The sequence below is a fragment of the Anopheles ziemanni genome (genome assembly GCF_943734765.1).
Source record: "Anopheles ziemanni chromosome X unlocalized genomic scaffold, idAnoZiCoDA_A2_x.2 X_unloc_76, whole genome shotgun sequence".
Classification (NCBI taxonomy): domain Eukaryota; kingdom Metazoa; phylum Arthropoda; class Insecta; order Diptera; family Culicidae; genus Anopheles; species Anopheles ziemanni.
Window position 1 is genome coordinate 32,501 of NW_026689846.1, and position 8,473 is coordinate 40,973.

The following is an 8,473-nucleotide window of genomic DNA, read 5'->3' on the forward strand; positions in this document are numbered from 1 at the left end:
TCGGGTGTCACCTGTTGTCCGAGGCCACTTGCATGGTCAACGGTTGAGGTGGTGATGGCGGGTCGGTGCTGTAGGGTGCCGGCCTGTTGGCTGCCTTGGCCGGGTTGGTTGGTTAACACTTGATTGGGCTTGCACCCGAGGGTAATGGCACTTGAAGGTGGGTACTGGCCGGCTGACCTGGTGTGATGGTTGGTTGGTGAACACTTGGCGGTACTTGCACTTGGCTGTGCTTGGACTTGAAGGTGGGATCCGGCTGGCCTAGGCCATTGGTGGTTGGTTGGTGGGTTAGCCCTTAGCTGGGCTGGCTGGCTGGCTGGCCATCGGTGGTGTGGTGTGGTGAGGTGTGTGGAGTCGAGCATCGCGCGCCGTTGCCTTCTTCGGAGTGTTGTAGGTACGCAAGTGCTTGCAATGCAAAGAGGTTGGTGATGGAGTGACATTGCCTTCACCATGGAGTTGCGGGTACTTAGGTACTTGCAAGGAGATGGTGGTATGGTGGTGTTGCGTGTGTGGTGTTCGATTAGAAAGATATAATTTCTAAGTCCGGATTAGTGCTGTCAGTGGGGCCGCCGCTAACAGGTCCTGCACGGCCACCGTGGGGCTTGACTTGGCGCTATTCCGGACTTGGGGCGATCACGATGTCCCCGTGCGGGACTTAGAAGATGGAAGAACACAAGTACCCTTATCCCATGACTTGTGAGCGATTGGCATACGTTACCACATGAAGAGAAAAATTGGCTAAGTCCCGGATCCATATTATATGAAGAGAAAAATCGGCTAAGTCCCGGATCCATATTATATGAAGAGAAAAATTGGCTAAGTCCCGGATCCATATTATATGAAGAGAAATATCGGCTAAGTCCAGGATCCATATATAATAACCTAATAATCGGCTAAGTCCCGGATCCATATTATATGAAGAGAAAAATCGGCTAAGTCCAGGATCCATATATAATAACCTAATAATCGGCTAAGTCCAGGATCCATATATAATAACCTAATAACAGGCTAAGTCCAGGATCCATATTATATGAAGAGAAAAATCGGCTAAGTCCGAGATTGGGTCTGTCAGACATACACTTTCAAGATACCACACAAGCAAGCAAGATGGCCTAGTGATGGAACCATATAATATGAAGAGAAAAATCGGCTAAGTCCGAGATTGGGTCTGTCGGAAATACACTATCAAGTTACCACACAAGCAAGCAAGATGGCCTAATGATGGATCCATATGATATGAAGAGAAAAATCGGCTAAGTCCAGGATCCATATAATATGAAGAGAAAAATCGGCTAAGTCCCAGATTGGGTCTGTCAGAAATACACTTCCAAGTTACCACACAAGCAAGCAAGATGGCCTAGTGATGGATCCATATGATATGAAGAGAAAAATCGGCTAAGTCCAGGATCCATATAATATGAAGAGAAAAATCGGCTAAGTCCCAGATTGGGTCTGTCAGAAATACACTTCCAAGTTACCACACAAGCAAGCAAGATGGCCTAGTGATGGATCCATATGATATGAAGAGAAAAATCGGCTAAGTCCCAGATTGGGTCTGTCAGAAATACACTTCCAAGTTACCACACAAGCAAGCAAGATGGCCTAGTGATGGATCCATATGATATGAAGAGAAAAATCGGCTAAGTCCCAGATTGGGTCTGTCAGACATACACTATTAAGTTACCACACAAGCAAGCAAGATGGCCTAGTGATGGATCCATATGATATGAAGAGAAAAATCGGCTAAGTCCCAGATTGGGTCTGTCAGAAATACACTTCCAAGTTACCACATGAGCAAGCAAGATGGCCTAGTGATGGATCCATATAATATGAAGAGAAAAATCGGCTAAGTCCAAGATTGGGTCTGTCAGAAATACACTATCAAGTTACCACACAAGCAAGCAAGATGGCCTAGTGATGGATCCATATGATATGAAGAGAAAAATCGGCTAAGTCCAGGATCCATATAATATGAAGAGAAAAATCGGCTAAGTCCCAGATTGGGTCTGTCAGAAATACACTTCCAAGTTACCACACAAGCAAGCAAGATGGCCTAGTGATGGATCCATATGATATGAAGAGAAAAATCGGCTAAGTCCCAGATTGGGTCTGTCAGACATACACTATCAAGTTACCACACAAGCAAGCAAGATGGCCTAGTGATGGATCCATATAATATGAAGAGAAAAATCGGCTAAGTCCCAGATTGAGTCTGTCAGAAATACACTTCCAAGTTACCACATGAGCAAGCAAGATGGCCTAGTGATGGATCCATATAATATGCAGATAAAAATCGGCTAAGTCCCAGATTGGGTCTGTCAGAAATACACTTCCAAGTAACCACATGAGCAAGCAAGTTACCACATGAAGAGAAAGCCGGCAAAGTCTGGGAATGTTACCACATGAACTGGAAAATGGGCAAAAACCTACCTTCACAGGGAACGTGAATAAGTAAGGCTGTAGACATCGGATCGACAAGCCAAAGACTGATATGGAAAGGAAATGAGTAGTACTAGCTTTCCTGAGAGTTGCAGAGCTTAGACTGCATATGAACGAAAGTTATTAAGCGTCAAATTCAGAGAAGTTACCCAAAGGAACACAAGTTCAAACTTAGAGCATGAATACCGCCTAGACGGTAAGAGGTACGGCCAGGCTGAGGAATAAGAAAATGTTGGCCAACATGTTCCCTAACTATCCCCCGAAGACCGTAAAGCAATCCAACATCAACCAAGAAAGTTATAGCCCGATCAAGGAAACACCTACTTTGCACCGATATTGCACCAAATACATGTACCAAGCACCTTCGGTTGCATACCTGCAGGGGCTTACCATAGTAGGCCATGGAAGACCGATATACCGAACATAATCACTTTCTATCTCCTCGGGTGTTGGAGATAGCGCTTTGCGGTAAAAGAACAAAAGTTAGACCATATCTTGGTGCATCTTTTTGCCCGAGAACACAAGACCCTATCTACCAAGGCAAGAAAGTTGTGTGGGGACAAAATGTCCATAAGTGCCCAAAGTGGCACACTTGAACCATATATTCGAGAAAAACACAAGTGTGGGCCCGAGCTAGCGAGTTGAAATGTTCCGACCGTCAGTAGCCCTAATCAAGGCGCACTTATTATTATATAGGGCCAAAGTGCCAGCTAGTCTCCAAGTGGGCCATATGGGTGTTCTAAGGTTTGCACCCAAATGAGGAAAAAACAGGGTAAGGTACGGTGTACCTCGAATAACTCGGGCTGTGGATGGCCGAGCAAGACAAACGACATAGCGTTGGAAAGGTCTCAATGAGACCTAACTACCCTGATAATATGAAGGCATAGACTTGAACGACCGAGAATTTATTAGGTGCACAAGTGGTGAAGTTGCACCAAAGTCCGTGTTACCCGAAGTGGTACACGAACACCCAATATTCGACCAAAACACAAGTTTGCGCACGAGCTAGCGAGCTACATTGTTCTGACCGTCAGTAGCCCTTACCAAGACACGCATTTGATTATATGGGGCCAAGCCGCTAGCTCGACTCGAAGTCGGTCATATGGTTGGTTGATGGTTTGGACCGACCACGTGGTGTACCAAGGTTATGTACCTTTCATGAATTAAAACTCTGGCTGTATGGCACTGAGCGACAAGCTAAGGTGTGATTTGGAATAGTCTTGAGTGGGACTATTTAGGAAAAATGCGAACAAAAAATCACAAAGTCCTTGGGCGAAGCTATTAGCGAAACATAGAGCAAATTGGTACCAAAAACTATGGAAATGGGACTTGAGTCAAAAATAACCGCAAGTTGGAGAAGAGATAGCAAGCTTGCGTAGAACATTTATAACTAGTGCGTGGTATGACCAACAAAAATGTGTATGGGGCCAAGGCGCTGGCTGGCCTCCAAAGTGGTGATATGGGCGATTCAAAGTTTGTACCCAAGTATGAACAAGTATGGAAAAAACAGGGTAAGGTACCAAGTACCATGAATAACTTTGGCTGTAGATGGCCTAGCGAGGCAAACCGCATATCGTTGGAAAGGTATTGGGGAGACCTATCTACCCTGAAAGTTTCATGAGGCTGAGTTGAAAGACCACGGAGATATTAGGTGATGATGGTCCAATTCGGGGACCAAGTCGCAGGAAATGGCACTTGACCAAAATCACGCTTGGAAGGTGAATACCGGCTTACCGGTAAGAGATAGCGACTTGGCGTGGAATATTCATAAGTTGGGCGTGTAAAGACGCAACTTTCATTATATGGGGGCAACCCGGTCAGGGTGCTCCAAGTCGGTCGTTTGGTCGGTTTATGGTTTGGGCCGACCATGTGGTGTACCAAGAAGAGGTACCTTTCATGAATTATAACTCGGTCAGTTTGCCACCGAGCGACAAGTTGCGATGTGATTTGGAATGGTCTTGAGTGGGACTATCAAGCAAAAATACAAATAGAAAATCAGCTTGTCCATGGCCGAAGCTATTAGTGAAACATATAGCAAAATGGGTCCAAAAACGAATGAAATGGGACTTGGACCAAGAATAACGGCAAGTTGGAGAAGAGATAGCAAGTTGACGTAGAACATTTATATTTTGGGCATAGTATGACCAACAAAAAAGTATTTGGGGCCAAGGTGCTGGCTGGCCTCCAAAGTGGAGATATGGGCGATACAAAGTTTGTACCCAAGTACGAACAAGTATGGAAAAAACAGGGTAAGGTACCAAGTACCATTAATAACTTCGGCTGTATATGGCCGAGCGAGGCAAACGGCTCACCGTTGGAAAGGTCTCGGGGAGACCTATCTACCCTGAAAGTTTCATGAGGCTGAGTTGAAAGACCACGGAGATATTAGGTGATGATGGTCGTATTCGGGGACCAAGTCGCAGGAAATGGCACTTGACCAAAATCCCCCTTGGAAGGTGAATACCGGCTTACCGGTAAGAGATAGCGACTTGGCGTAGAATATTCATAAGTTGGGCGTGTAGAGACGCAACTTTCATTATATGGGGGCAACCCGATCAGGGTGCTCCAAGTCGGTCGTTTGGTCGGTTTATGGTTTGGGCCGACCACGTGGTGTACCAAGGTGAGGTAACTTTCATGAATTATAACTCGGTCAGTTTGCCACCGAGCGACAAGTTGCGGTGTGTTTTGGAATGGCCTTGAGTGGGACTATCAAGGAAAAATACAAGTAGAAAATCAGCTTGTCCATGGCCGAAACTATTAGTGAAACATATAGCAAAATGGGTCCAAAAACGAATGAAATGGGTCTTGGACCAAGAATAACGGCAAGTTGGAGAAGAGATAGCAAGTTGACGTAGAACAATTATATTTGGTGCATGGTATGAACAACAAAAAAGTATATGGGGCCAAGGTGCTGGCTGGCCTCCAAAGTGGAGATATGGGCGATACAAAGTTTGTACCCAAGTATGGCAAAAACTGGTAGAGGTACCTTTCATGAATTACTGCTCAGGCTGTATGGCACTTAGCGGGACGCTTGGCTCTGGTATGGAATAGTCTTGAAAGGGACTATCAAGGAAAAATACGAACAATAAATCACCATGTCCACGGACGAAGGTATTAGCGAAACTTAGAGCGAAATTGCGACCAAGTCGCTGGAAATGGCCCTTGGACCAAGTATACCGTCAAGGCGGTACGAGATAGCGAGTTGACGTGGAACATTTATAAGTTTGCCTACACGAGACGAAAGTTTAGTTATATGGGGCCAACCCGCTCAGGGTTGTCCAAGTCGGTCATATGGCTGATCGAAATTTTCGACCAAGTACTGAGAAAACAGGGTAAGGTACAGTGTACCTCGAATAACTTCGGCTGTAGATGTCCGAGCGAGGCGAACGGCATAGCGTTGGAAAGGTCTTGAGGTGCTCTAGGCACCCTGAAAGTATGAGAAGGCTACCTGGAAAACTCGTGGAGATATTAGAGAAACATAGGGCCCAAAAGATACCAAGTCGCAGGAAATGGACCCTCCATGAACACCCTAAAATCCCAATTACGGCTAAGTTGCAGGCCAGCTAGCGAAGTGAAATGTTCTAGGCATAACTAGAACACGTTAAGGCGCAACTTTTTGAATAAGAACTTTTTTCGATATCTGGTCCCCAAAGGGGGGATATGGGCGATCCAAGGATTTTTCCAAGTTTCGGTACTTTTTACGGTATCGCTCATAGCTCCGGCTGTAAGCAAGCAAATGACAATCTAAGACATGATTTGGAAAGGTATTGAGTAGTACTAACTTACGTTAGAACACAGCGAAGCGCTATCGGTTCATGGCAAGGCCGATATAAACAGTCAAAGATGAAAAATGTTGATAAAATGAACAAAAATTACCTTGGTACGCGAATAGCGGCCAGGGATGAAGAGGTACGAAGTTGGTGTAGAACAATTATAATTAGGGCTTGGTACGCTCTAAAAGTTTGCCGAAGACCGCAAAACGCTCAGACCCATAGAAAGTGGCCATTTGGGCCGAACAGTGCATGCAAAGAGGTGAAAATGCAAAAATTGCACTTTGGGGGGCGATTTGCGGGGGGAAGGAGGGGTCGGAGGGCAAAATGTCCCTTGACCAAAAAGTTTTATCTCGTCGAGATCTACAACATTGCCGAAGACCGCAAAGCGCTAGCTCGCAATCGAAAAATCGAGAATTTGAAAATTTTCTAAGTCTTGGGCTCCCTAAGGAAAAGTTTCAAAAATCACGTTTGTCCCCTATTTTGAAGGGGAAGGAGTCGGTTCCGGGGCATGGTGTCTTCGGCAAAAAGTCTTATCTTTTTGCGTACTTTCGACTAGTTCAATAAAAATTTTTGACCCAAAATTTGTTCGGCGGACCCCTAGGTCGAAAAACCCGAAAAAAGTCGAAAAAAGTCGAAAATGTCGAAAAATGAGAAAACCTCATATTCGGACTCTACACGAGCCCCAGATATTGAAAAGTGAAATCTGCGGTCGATTTGGAACAAAAAATTTACCTAGGCAAAGTTGTATGGAGGTAGGGACCCCTGAGAAAAAAGTTTGGTCCCGAGGCTCCTTGGACCACCAAGTCCCTAGGTCGGACCAAAATCGGAAAAAATCCGACCAAAGTCGAAAGTGTCGAAAATTTTAAAAAACCCCTTTTGGGGCCCTATGGCCTCCCTAGATAATGAAAAGTGAGGTCCGCGGCCGATCCGGAAGAAAAACTTGACCTAGGGAAACTTGTATGACGGTGGGGACCCAAAAAAATTTCGATGAGTGTAGTTTAGACAGGCCGGAAAATGTATCGGTGGTCCGTATCAAGGGACGTCTTTTAGTTCCATGGGGTGGTGGTCGTCGAACAAAGTCGCCTAGGTCGACCACCAGAAAGACCAGTCGTGTTGTAATGGATGTTTTGACCACTTTACTAGGGAAACCTAGTAGGTCGAAGCAAATTTGGGGTTCGAGATGAGTTGGTGAAAGTTGGTCCAACCTAGGTGTGCTTGGTTTAGGTTGACCATGAAAGTAGAGCATGATGGGAATGACCATAACTTTGGTTCTAGATGTCGGATCGGTACACTTTCGGCAGTTTTGGAAAGGTGAAGGCCTGCTCTAGCTATGTTTCCTACCAAGCTGAGCGCCTACTAGTGACCCGGAGGAGGTATTAAGGGTCAAAGGCAAAAAGGGGTACCCTAAAGTGCGTGTGACCAAGAAAATGGGAAAAACGGTATCGCCTATAGCTCAGGCTGTATGGCTCGGATCGGAAAGCTTGGATATGCGTTGGAAAGGTCTTGACGAGCGCTAGCTATGTGTCCTACCAAGCGAAGCGCTAGGTGTTGAGCAAGTCGGTCATATTAGAGGGCAAAGGTGAAAAATGGTGGTTTAGAGGCGAAAATTCACCTTATGATCGAAAATAGCGGGCGAACGATAAGAGCTACGAACACGGCGTAGAACAATCATAAGTACGTTACCACAAGACCTAACTTTGGCCAATATAGAGCGAGAAGATCAGAGGTACCCATCAGGGTGATATGGCTGGTTCAAAGTTGGACCAAAACGAGACTTGAGAAATGGATTGAAACACGGTATCGCGAATAACTCAGGCTGTATGGAACGGATCGACAAGCTTAGATCAGTGTTGGATTCATCTCCATGCTCAAAGGTTAAGCCAGTCAGCGTTAATGCGTCGATGCCGATTGGAACGGGTTAGGACCTTTCGGTGGAGTATGACCTGACACCTTCGCTGTTCGTGTGCGCAAGTGCACTTACGGTACGCTGCTTAGCAGGACAATTTGTGTTTAGCAAAATGAGATCGAGCGATAACAGGTCCGTGATGCCCTTAGATGTTCTGGGCTACACGCGTGCTACAATGTGGGTAGCAGCGTGTCTCCTATTCCGAGAGGAACGGGAAATCACTCAAATACTCACTTAGTAGGGATTATGGATTGCAATGGTCCATATGAACTCGGAACTTCTAGTAAGTGCTGGTCATCAGCCAGCGTTGAATACGTCCCTGCCCTTTGTACACACCGCCCGTCGCTACTACCGATGG